The following is a 12,531-nucleotide window of genomic DNA, read 5'->3' as shown; positions in this document are numbered from 1 at the left end:
GGGAAGAAATGAGGAATCCATCTCAACGAGATAGTGAAAAAACTCTTTTCTTTATTCACTTGAAAAATGTGTTCAGTGGAGGATAAAAACATCAGCCATTACAAAGAATAAAATGCGATATCAACACGTTTCTGGTGAACTCTAGCAACCAGGCAACCCCCACATGTACTTATGCTGGCTAACAGATGTAAATCATTCAGCTGCGGCAAGAAAAACTAAATCTCCGAGCACTAACAAATACTCGGAGGACCCCCGAGCGTGCTCTGGAAATCTCGAGCAACGAGTATACTCACTCATCACTAGTAAGGACCTGTTCCCATATACCAGCCGTACCTGCTTGTATACTGGTCTCTACCGGTCCTGTCAGTGTACCAGTTCAGTCCTCCTGTCCTGCCTGAGTGTATGCTGTTCCCATCTGCCTGCCTGGGTCCCAGCCGTGCCCGTCTGCCTGCCAGTGTCCCAGCCGTGCCAGTCTGCCTGCCAGTGTCCCAGCCGTGCCCGTCTGCCTGCCAGTGTCCCAGCCGTGCCAGTCTGCCTGCCAGTGTCTCAGCCGTGCCAGTCTGCCTGCCAGTGTCTCAGCCGTGCCCATCTGCCCGCCAGTCTCTGCCGTGTTCCGTCCCCGGTGGGATCAGCGGCCACAGCCACACACCACCCTGGAGTGGTACCTGGCAGCTTCCTGCCGCACAAGTCTGACCTCACCATTAGAGACTCCAGTGAACACCTAGGAAGCTACTTAGTTATGCCCCTTCCAGGGAAGTCTGGTCTGTGGCACAGTGGGGCCACACCCCCGCACGCCCGCGCCAACCAGTTTGGGCGCGAGGGCGACAGTTATGATTACATACGGTGACATGTCAGATTTGAAAAATGGGGCAAAAACTGGCTTAGGCGGCAAGGGGTTAAACGATGTACAGTGATTCATAGAGGTTGTAGAAGCAAAATGGTTCCAAATTATAGATTGCCCACTAATGTGTGTATATAGACTAGAGTGCTGTGGCAAAATTCTACCAGGAACACAGTAACTAGTCATATTGTGCCTTTTATGTTAGTCAGACCTCAGCTTCCTTTATACTTTTATGTTATAATTATACATGTCATATATGGGGTTTTTATTGGAGACACATTTTGATCAGTATCACATGAATTGTGAAACACTTTTAAGAAGTAGCTTCGTTGATGTCCATTTTTAAAAATATTTTTTTTAGATTTTTTTTCCTCTCTGTTTTTGTACATTTTGTACACGAGTCTGTTCACATTACGTTATAATCTGCTGCTGATTCTATAACTTGCATCTGCTCTGGTTAACCCATCGTTTGTTGCAAGCATCGCAAAATGTTAATAAAAACACCTTTCCTTAGCTTTTTCACGTTGAACTGGACACACAATAAATCAGTGGCTGCAGAGTGGAATAAAACTTTTTTTTAAATTAATTTTGCCTTTCCGTTGTGGAGATTTTAGGAATCAAAATATTTGGCACCTAATGAATTAACGAGTCCAAGTGGGTGCTGTCAGATAGTTTTCATTAGGTTTGGTGTCCAGACAGTATCCTATCCCTTGTAGCTGGGCAATTAGTCAGTTAGCGTGTGGTCAATGAAACGTATAGTGTACATTCATTGGACTGTCCCTGATGGAGTGGTGTAGACTTTGTTGTACAGTCTGACTGGTTCTTAATGGAATATTTATTGTTTTTGTCTGAATCTCGTTATTCAGGAATTTTAGATGGAAACCCCAACATAAGAGCTCAGCGTAGAGCACAGGATAAAGGTGAACCTAACCTAACTTTTCATTTTCATAGACTTCATTGAAAGCATCGGAGACCATCAGTACATATCTGTATATCTCCAGGTTACAGGTCAACTGATAGGTTCAATGTTTCAAGCTATTTTTTTTTCATATATTCCTATTATGAATAAGGAGTGCCACCTATTGGCCAGATCTAGACACATTTGTCAACATTACCTTCTCAGAAAGTAATGGCTTATTGTTTTATGACTGGTGAGGGTCCAACCTCTAAGACCCCCACTGATCCCAAGAATGAAGTAGATGCAGCACATTTATAACATGGCATCTAGTTCCCTGTATTTCCTTGCACAGCTGCCTTCGTCCACTCATTTAAAGGGGGCTTCAATCAAATCTCTGCACATCCCCATGACAAGACCCAGAGGTCATGGAAAAACCATTTAGAGTAGTGTCAGATAATTCCTACAGGCTCCTTCCTGTAATATTCAGTTTGTGGGTTCAAGACCTGGGGATACTCACAATAATAGAGAAAATGACATTTTTTGTAATTGCTGCTTATTATTTGGACTACTTTTACAGGAACAAAAAAAAATCTATTTCTTCAGCTCAGTATACAGGGACCATAGAAATACATTGTTATATATACGATGTATTTCTATGGACATGTATAATCTGATTATTGATTAATTTCTTGCAATAGAGGTCAAGATTACCAAATTCTCCTACTTCGTTATAAGCTGTGGCTCATTGGTAGAGCTGCAGCTTGCAAACATGGAACATTGGAAGGAAAAGCAGTGAATAAATAATTTAATTTAGGCACTGAGGAGAGAGAAGCAGCCCCGGCCCCCCACTCCAGGAGGAACTATAGAGCAATCAAGATGTAGGAGAGAGGTATCAGAAGCCCTGAATCTGGGACAGTTGGGAGCTATAGACTCACCTATGCTTAACTATGCACTGAAATAAAGGAATACCAGTAAAGTATAGGAAAAAAGGACACTCCTATGGTCCCCATTAAATGTACTGGCGACTGTAGATATTTTCATAGAATGCGCCCGATTACCTGATGCATAGGGCAAACATACATCACAATTGCAGTGTGAATATGACAATGCAGTGTGGGATGAAAGTGTAATACCATATGTGCACAGAAGAGGGCGCCATAGTCAGACAGTTTTTTTTATATGTAGCTATAGAACACAGAAATGTTTACGTTTTTGCGCTTTTTTTGTTTTTTTTCCTCCACTAGTTCCAAGAGCCATAACTTTTTTCATTTCCGTCCACAGTCCAATCAGGGTGTAATAGTAAAAAAGCACAATTCCCCCATTGCTTTCTGGGGTTCTTTTTTTAAAGGGTTCTTTTCGCAATAAAAATGACGATATGTCAGTATGATTACGTTCACACATTGCATTTTTGCTTCATTTTTTGAATGCAAATTAAAAGCTGCGTTTTCAGAAATCTCATGCACATGCTTTTTTTTTCTTTTCCTGACTAAATTGGAAAACTACGTTTTTAAAACTGCAACATGTCGATTCTTTCAGCATTTTTGCAGCATTTTTTCACCCATAGAAAGCAATGAGTAAGTGCAAAAATGCCGCAAAAAAGCAGCTATTAGTTTTTGCAGCCTTTTTGCGAAGAAAACCAAAAGGTACATCACGATGTGAAACCCATTTATTTTTGTGATTTTACAAGTTTAAACCATAATGTCTTGATATTTTCACATGAGCTTGGCTGTATTAGTACAGTTTATTTAAATTAGTCTTATGTGTTAAAGTAAACAGTGCCGTATCAACTCAACGCCCTACCAATGTGTGAAAGTAAACAATACCCTACAACTCAATGCCCTACCAATGTGTGAAAGTAAACAATGCCCTACAACTCAATGCCCTACCAATGTGTGAAAGTAAACAATGCCCTACAACTCAATGCCCTACAATGTGTGAAAGTAAACAATACCCTACAACTCAATGCCCTACCAATGTGTGAAAGTAAACAATGCCCTACAACTCAAAGCCCTACCAATGTGTAAAAGTAAACAGTGCCCTATCAACTCAATGCCCTACCAATGTGTAAAAGTAAACAGTGCCCTATCAACTCAATGCCCTACCAATGTGTAAAAGTAAACAGTGCCCTATCAACTCAATGCCCTACCAATGTGTGAAAGTAAACAGTGCCCTATCAACTCAATGCCCTACCAATGTGTGAAAGTAAACAATGCCCTACAACTCAAAGCCCTACCAATGTGTGAAAGTAAACAATACCCTACAACTCAATGCCCTACCAATGTGTGAAAGTAAACAATGCCCTACAACTCAATGCCCTACCAATGTGTGAAAGTAAACAATGCCCTACCAACTCAAAGCCCTACCAATGTGTAAAAGTAAACAATGCCCTACCAACTCAAAGCCCTACCAATGTGTGAAAGTAAACAATGCCCTACAACTCAAAGCCCTACCAATGTGTGAAAGTAAACAATGCCCTACAACTCAAAGCCCTACCAATGTGTGAAAGTAAACAATGCCCTACAACTCAATGCCCTACCAATGTGTGAAAGTAAACAATACCCTACAACTCAAAGCCCTACCAATGTGTGAAAGTAAACAATGCCCTACAACTCAATGCCCTACCAATGTGTGAAAGTAAACAATGCCCTACAACTCAAAGCCCTACCAATGTGTGAAAGTAAGCAATGCCCTACCAACTCAAAGCCCTACCAATGTGTAAAAGTAAACAATGCCCTACCAACTCAAAGCCCTACCAATGTGTGAAAGTAAACAATGCCCTACAACTCAAAGCCCTACCAATGTGTGAAAGTAAACAATACCCTACAACTCAAAGCCCTACCAATGTGTGAAAGTAAACAATGCCCTACAACTCAATGCCCTACCAATGTGTGAAAGTAAACAATGCCCTACAACTCAAAGCCCTACCAATGTGTGAAAGTAAACAATGCCCTACAACTCAATGCCCTACCAATGTGTGAAAGTAAACAATGCCCTACAACTCAATGCCCTACCAATGTGTGAAAGTAAACAATGCCCTACCAACTCAATGCCCTAGCAATGTGTGAAAGTAAACAATGCCCTACAACTCAATGCCCTAGCAATGTGTGAAAGTAAACAATGCCCTACAACTCAATGCCCTACCAATGTGTGAAAGTAAGCAATGCCCTACAACTCAAAGCCCTACCAATGTGTGAAAGTAAACAATGCCCTACAACTCAAAGCCCTATCAATATGTGAAAGTAAACAATGCCCTACAACTCAATGCCCTAGCAATGTGTGAAAGTAAACAATGCCCTACAACTCAATGCCCTACCAATGTGTGAAAGTAAACAATACCCTACAACTCAATGCCCTACAATGTGTGAAAGTAAACAATACCCTACCAACTCAATGCCCTACAATGTGTGAAAGTAAACAATACCCTACCAACTCAATGCCGTACCAATGTGTGAAAGTAAACAATGCCCTACAACTCAATGCCCTATCAATATGTGAAAGTAAACAATACCCTACCAACTCAATGCCCTACCAATGTGTGAAAGTAAACAATGCCCTACAACTCAATGCCCTAGCAATGTGTGAAAGTAAACAATGCCCTACAACTCAAAGCCCTATCAATATGTGAAAGTAAACAATGCCCTACAACTCAATGCCCTAGCAATGTGTGAAAGTAAACAATTCCCTACAACTCAATGCCCTACCAATGTGTAAAAGTAAACAATGCCCTATCAACTCAATGCCCTACCAATGTGTGAAAGTAAACAATACCCTACAACTCAAAGCCCTACCAATGTGTGAAAGTAAACAATGCCCTACAACTCAATGCCCTACCAATGTGTGAAAGTAAACAATGCCCTACCAACTCAAAGCCCTACCAATGTGTGAAAGTAAACAATGCCCTACAACTCAAAGCCCTACCAATGTGTGAAAGTAAACAATACCCTACAACTCAAAGCCCTACCAATGTGTGAAAGTAAACAATGCCCTACAACTCAAAGCCCTACCAATGTGTGAAAGTAAACAATGCCCTACAACTCAATGCCCTACCAATGTGTGAAAGTAAACAATGCCCTACAACTCAATGCCCTAGCAATGTGTGAAAGTAAACAATGCCCTACCAACTCAATGCCCTAGCAATGTGTGAAAGTAAACAATACCCTACAACTCAATGCCCTACAATGTGTGAAAGTAAACAATACCCTACAACTCAATGCCCTAGCAATGTGTGAAAGTAAACAATGCCCTACAACTCAATGCCCTACCAATGTGTGAAAGTAAACAATGCCCTACAACTCAAAGCCCTATCAATATGTGAAAGTAAACAATGCCCTACCAACTCAAAGCCCTACCAATGTGTGAAAGTAAACAATGCCCTACAACTCAAAGCCCTACCAATGTGTGAAAGTAAACAATGCCCTACAACTCAATGCCCTATCAATGTGTGAAAGTAAGCAATGCCCTACCAACTCAATGCCCTATCAATGTGTGAAAGTAAACAATGCCCTACAACTCAATGCCCTATCAATATGTGAAAGTAAACAATGCCCTACAACTCAATGCCCTAGCAATGTGTGAAAGTAAACAATGCCCTACAACTCAATGCCCTACCAATGTGTGAAAGTAAACAATACCCTACAACTCAATGCCCTACAATGTGTGAAAGTAAACAATACCCTACCAACTCAAAGCCCTACCAATGTGTGAAAGTAAGCAATGCCCTACCAACTCAAAGCCCTACCAATGTGTGAAAGTAAGCAATGCCCTACCAACTCAATGCCCTATCAATGTGTGAAAGTAAACAATGCCCTACAACTCAATGCCCTACAATGTGTGAAAGTAAACAATGCCCTACCAACTCAACACCCTACCAATTTGTAAAAGAAAACAATGCCCTACCAACTCAACGCCTACCAATGTGTAAAAGTAAACAATACCATACCAACTCAACACCCTATCAATGCGTAAAAGTAAACAATGCCCTACCAACTCAACGCCCTACCAATTTGTAAAAGAAAACAATGCCCTACCAACTCAACGCCCTACCAATGTGTAAAAGAAAACAATGCCATACCAACTCAACGCCCTATCAATGTGTAAAAGAAAACAATGCCCTACCAACTCAACGCCCTACCAATTTGTAAAAGAAAACAATACCCTACCAACTCAATGCCCTACCAATGTGTGAAAGTAAACAATGCCCTACCAACTCAATGCCCTACCAATGTGAGAAAGTAAACAATGCCCTACCAACTCAACGCCCTACCAATTTGTCAAAGAAAACAATGCCCTACCAACTTAACGCCCTATCAATGCGTAAACGTAAACAATGCCCTACCAACTCAATGCCCTACCAATTTATAAAAGTAAAGAATGCCCTACCAACTCAATGCCCTACCAATGTGTGAAAATAAACAATGGCCTACTAACGTAATGCCTTACCAATATGTGAAAGTAAACAATGCACTACCAAATCAATTCCTTACAAATGTGTGAAAGTAAATACCATACCATCTAAATGCTCTACCTGTGTGTGAAAGTAAGCAATCCCATACCAATGTGTGAAATTAAACAATGCCCTACCAACTCAATACCCTACCAATGAGTAAAAGTCAACAATGCCCTACCAACTCAACTCCCTACCAGTGTGTGAGAGTAAACAATGCCCTACCAACTCAATGCCCTACCAATGTATGAAAATAAACAATGGCCTACCAAATTAATGCCTTACAAATGTGTGAAAGTAAGCAATGCCATACCAACTAAATGCTCTACCAATGTGTGAAAGTAAACAGTCCCCTATCAATGTGTGAAATTAAACAATACCCTACCAATGTGTAAGAGTAAACAATCTCCTACCAATGTGTGAAAGTAAACAATGCCCTACCAACACGTTGAGTTAATAATCAATTCATCTTCCCCTGCTGTTTTTACATTTGCAATTGTGTATTTGTACATGAAGTCATGTAACCTAACTTCACTGCTGCACTACATACAGTACACAAATCCAATTTTTTTGTTCAGAATAATCACTATTTTTTTCAGATATAAAAAATGTTTTCCTCAAAATAATTTGATCAAATTGTTTAAAAAAATATTTTATGGTTTCACATAAGTCTTGTGTTGATTGTCTAATATCTAGTATTGTTCACACTTGCAAGATGGAAGCAAAGCTGAACTTTGGGGTCCTGAAAAAAATGCAGCAAAAAAAAGCAGACAAACCTGCGTTTTGACTGCAGCTTTATTACTACCATTTTCAGAGACCCATAACTTTTTTATATTTTTATTCATGGAGCTGGGTGAGGGCTTGTTTTTTTTGCATGCTGAGCGGTAGTTTTTAATTATACTATTTTGGATAAGTAACAACATGTTGATAGCTATTAATTACTGTCATGCTGTGACTGTACATGATTAGGGAAAGGGGACCTGAATCATTCCTAGGACTGGGACCCTAATTATCCCTGCTCCCAAAGTTACCTCTAAAGGTGAGGAGGTTTGGGCCGCTAGCCTTACCGTTCTCCTGTTATTCTCTAAGCTGTCTCCTCCCCCTCCCTCAGGAGGTTGGGGACAGACATGATAGTGTATCAACGCGTAAGACAGACAGGGATAACAGAAAGCTACAAACATTCAAAAAACTCACCAAAAGGTAAAGAAGACTATAGGGAAGGATAGGAACGTACCAACCAAATGGGAATAGGACAATAAGGAAAGCATACACCCCAAAACAGCACGCAACAATCTCCAGTCGCAACAACGATCTCTAATTCAGCACAGCGTCTCAAAGGAGCTAAGAAGAAAAGCTTTCACTGGCAAGGAAGAGAAGGTCTGACCAGATTTTATAGGAAGAGGAAATGACCAGGTTAGGAACAGCTGTGAGATGGAGCTGCAAGTTTCTAACCAGCATAGAAAGGGTTGTTAACATCTTCAGCACCAAAGGAAACATAATCCATTTAATATGGGACACAAACACACAGGCTAAATGTAAGATCTGCGATACACAATACGTAGTGATCTTCTAACCCCAGATCTCCCAGGAGGATGTGGCCCGCTTGTGACAATTACATTTTTTTAGTGTAGTGTGACAACCAAAAAATGGCAATTCTGCTGTTTGATTTTTATTCCTATTTAGCGTTTAACGTAAGTTTTAAATAATTCTACACTTAGATTGGACTGTCAAATATTTTATTTTATACCTTCCATTTTTGATCGCTTATACACTACTACTACTACTGAATATAGGTGTAATTGCAATTCTCTTATGAAGCCCAGCTTCAGGCTGAACTTCAGAAGAAAACCAGGCATGAGGGCCCAACAGCCAGCGTTAAGGTGTAGCTTATTGTTGGGAACCTAACGTCATAAGATACCTCTTTTTTGCTGATAGTCTACAATTTATAGGACATGTAGGACTCAGGTAATTATAACAGCCATAGGCTGATGAGTGTGGGAGTGCTCAGGTCAAGAAGAGTTTCCTACAAACAGAAAAAAATGAATGGGCCACTTTATGCACTAAGTAAGCTAATTTTTCTTAGCTTTATTGACTTGGTTGTCCTAGCTTGCACCTGTTCACATTTTTTTGCTGTTTGTAGTAAGCTCCTCTTGACCTGAGCACTCCCACACCCAGACTATGGCGGTTTTAATTAGCTGGTTCCTAACTGCCCTATAAATTGTAGGCTTTCAGCCCAGGTGAGGTATCATATTAGGTTCCCAACAAAAAGGTACGTCTTAACGCTGGCTGTCGGGCCCTCATGAATTGGTCAATTCATGCATTAAGTACCCTCATTTTTCTGTAACATTATTGCAGCTCTGTTTTTCTATATGTTATAGTATTCACACATTTTCTATGGCAGTAATGCAGTTCTAGTTTTCTAGATTCATTGTTTTTAGCATTGTTCTTGCTGCTGTCCTAAGGGAAGCAGAGTTTCATAAGCGACAAAGGATTGCTGTCCATTGATTCACACTGCAGAGTCTCAATGTGTCATATGTGATTCAGTTTCAGCCTATTTCCACTGCCTCCTGCTTGTGATAGGTTTCTCCGTGTCATCTCTTTTTATAGCAGAAGGCAGGGAAAACAGTCTGAAGCTGAATTTTATAGGATACACTGAAGTTTCTTCACAAAACACACAGAGATAGTATAGCCAAGTAGTATTAATCAGCAAATGCAGACATGTTATTTTCAGTTGCATAGGGGCATGAAGAGAAACAAGGATGGTGGAGCTTATTTGAGGAGAGCAGGTGTCTGAGAACTGCCAGTAAGGATTTGATAGATAATGACATCATTCTGTAGTTCATAGGAAATCAGTGACTGACCTCTTGGCTACATTTGAGAGCATGTACAGGTCTGGTGGTCAAACTGGAGATCTTGTGACATAGGAGCACACAATTATTGTAACAATTACAGATAATGTGCTGATCAACAACAGATCTTCATCCATCATTGTCTTCTTGTTTCTTCATGCAGGTACGTAACCAATAAGTCACCCGGTATATTGTGGTTGTAAATCTTTTGACTTGGTTTCCTGGCTGCTAGAACATCACACCCGAAAGTACAGTAAACATCTAAACAAAATACATTTAATGCACCCTTCCTTTACTTTGTAAGAAAGTAGACAAATAAGCGTTTAGAGATGATACACACACTCGTATAGAGAAAACAGGCGGTAGAAAGGATGAAGGTGGTGACTTTACTTGAAGTCCTTATCTTTTCATAAAGTCCAAGCATAGAAAGAAATGTTCAGTTACATAAATCACAAATCTTTAGGACTAACATAACAATAAAAATGTTCTATATTCTCAATTCCTGCTCACACAGCTGCTGGGTTTATTGCAGAGCATTCCCACTATACACAAGTGTTCTCTCGGAGTCTTTGTAACTGTTGAGAGGGAGAATCCTGGGCAATATTCCTCTCAAACCAGCTAATCCAAAAAGGTATCCAATACATATTGTTATATGGCATCCAAATAATTAACCATATGTCAGTCAGACACACAGTGCTAAGCAGCACCAGATGCTGTGTGCCGCACAGAGTCCAGATGTATTGTGTCACATAACATCCTGATGTACTGTGCCACATAGCGTCCAGATATACCGTGCCACATAGCGTCCAGATATACCGTGCCACATAGCGTCCAGATATACTGTGCCACATAGCGTCCAGATATACCGTGCCACATAGCGTCCAGATATACCATACCACATAGCGTCCAGATATACTGTGCCACATAGCATCCAGATATACCGTGCCACATAGCGTCCAGATATACCGTGCCACATAGCATCCAGATATACCGTGCCACATAGCGTCCAGATATACTGTGCCACATAGTGTCCAGATATACCGTGCCACATAGCGTCCAGATATACTGTGCCACATAGCGTCCAGATATACCGTGCCACATAGCGTCCAGATATACCGTGCCACATAGCATCCAGATATACTGTGCCACATAGTGTCCAGATATACCGTGCCACATAGCGTCCAGATGTACCGTGCCACATAACGTCCAGATATACCATGCCACATAGCGTCCAGATATACCGTGCCACATAGCGTCCAGATATACCGTGCCACATAGCGTCCAGATATACCGTGCCACATAGCGTCCAGATATACTGTACCACATAGCGTCCAGATATACCGTGCCACATAGCGTCCAGATGTACCGTGCCACATAACGTCCAGATGTATATTGTCACATAACGTCCAGATGTACCGTGTCACATAGGATCCAGATGCACCGAGCCACATAGAGTCCAGATGCACCGTGTCACAAAGCGTCCAGATGCACCGTGCCACATAGTGTCCAGATATACCGTGCCACATAGCGTCCAGATATACCGTGCCACATAGCGTCCAGATATACCGTGCCACATAGCGTCCAGATATACCGTGCCACATAGCGTCCAGATATACCGTGCCACATAACGTCCAGATGTATCGTGTCACATAATGTCCAGATATACCGTGCCACATAATGTCCAGATATACCGTGCCACATAGCATCCAGATGCACCGAGCCACATAGCGTCCAGATGCACCGTGTCACATAGCGTCCAGATGCACCGTGCCACATAGCGTCCAGATATACCGTGCCACATAGCGTCCAGATATACCGTGCCACATAGCGTCCAGATATACCGTGCCACATAGCGTCCAGATATACCGTGACACATAACGTCCAGATATATCGTGCCACATAGCGTCCAGATATACCGTGTCACATAGCGTCCAGATACACTGTGACACATAGCGTCCAGATACACTGTGCCACAAATCGTCCAGATGTACCGTGTCACATAGCGTCCAGATACACTGTGCCACATAGCGTCCAGATTCACTGTGCCGCATAGTGGCTATATATACCGTGCCACAGTGTCCAGATATAGCGTATGAATTAGCGTCCAAATTAATCATGCCACATAGCATCAAGATTAATAGTTTAAAATTGTAAGTCCAGACCTTTCACATTTGCTGTAGATTACAGACGCACTTTACTGCTCAATACAAGTGGATGCTGTATAGTAAGAGTTAGATTTGTTGGGTTTACCTATTTCAATTATATAATTCATCCAGATAACCCAGAACAAAGACATTCCAAAGTATTCAGCTCATGATCTTTGCATGCCGATAAACCATAGCACTGGTTAGACAAAGGACCAGAAACAGCTGAGACCAGAAGAGGAGCGCAGAACTAAGTCTACTCTTATTGGATGAAATCTATAACATTGCAAGTTACTATAGGGCTCCTGTAGATTAAATCGTGGAGTATAATGCAGGTTTATTTTTCCTTTTTATAT

Source organism: Ranitomeya variabilis, chromosome 7, assembly GCF_051348905.1.
Source record: "Ranitomeya variabilis isolate aRanVar5 chromosome 7, aRanVar5.hap1, whole genome shotgun sequence".
In the NCBI taxonomy this organism is placed as follows: Eukaryota; Metazoa; Chordata; class Amphibia; order Anura; family Dendrobatidae; genus Ranitomeya; species Ranitomeya variabilis.
This window is presented reverse-complemented; position numbering follows the sequence as displayed.